Genomic DNA, 739 nt, shown 5'->3' with positions numbered 1-739 from the left:
CACACCCCCAGGGGAGGGATCCACGTTGCACACACTGTAAGAAATGCACTTTCCGAGGAAGGGGCTGTGGGGCGGAATGGAAAGACCCAGAGCTCCTCGAGGAAGGAGGTCATCTGGCGTCTCCATCCACTGAGCCCTGGGAGGGGAGGACCCTTCCCACTTACCCAGAGGAGGTGGGAGGTGAGAGTGAGTGGATTAAGTGCCTGATTCCCACCGCCCACCCCTCTGTCCAGCTGAGACGTGAGAGTGGCCGTGGGCATCCCCACCCCCTCCCCCACAACCCGGCCACCTTCAGTCCCTGACCCCTCATTGCTATGCTCCCCTCAGAAAGATGGGGGCCCCCCAGTGGGCCTGAGGGACAGAGCTGGGTGTCCCCCAAGTATCCTGCTGTGCTGGGGCGTGGGGGCAGGGTCTGGGGAAACTGGTGTGCACCCCCCAACGCCTCCTCTGCCAGTGCCTTACATCCTGGAGCGACACCCCCTCCCTGGTGCCTCAGCCCAAAGGGGGACTACGGTTTGCACTTTTATCTCCCCCCAAAGTGGGCACAGCCGGGGAGGTGCATTGCAGCAGGGCCCCCAGAAGGACGGCGATCCTGGACGGGGCGGGGGTTCTGGTGGAGGGGGTGCCCGCACCTCTGGGCCCCTGCGGCTGCATAGGGGACCTCCATCTGCTAAGCATTTTCCGTTGAGCCGCTCCAAAAACACTAAGCTGGGGACACCGGGTGCCCCCCACCCCGGCT

This window comes from Myotis brandtii, unplaced genomic scaffold (genome assembly GCF_000412655.1).
Source record: "Myotis brandtii unplaced genomic scaffold, ASM41265v1 scaffold122, whole genome shotgun sequence".
NCBI lineage: Eukaryota > Metazoa > Chordata > Mammalia > Chiroptera > Vespertilionidae > Myotis > Myotis brandtii.
Note: the sequence above shows the minus strand (reverse complement) of the source record.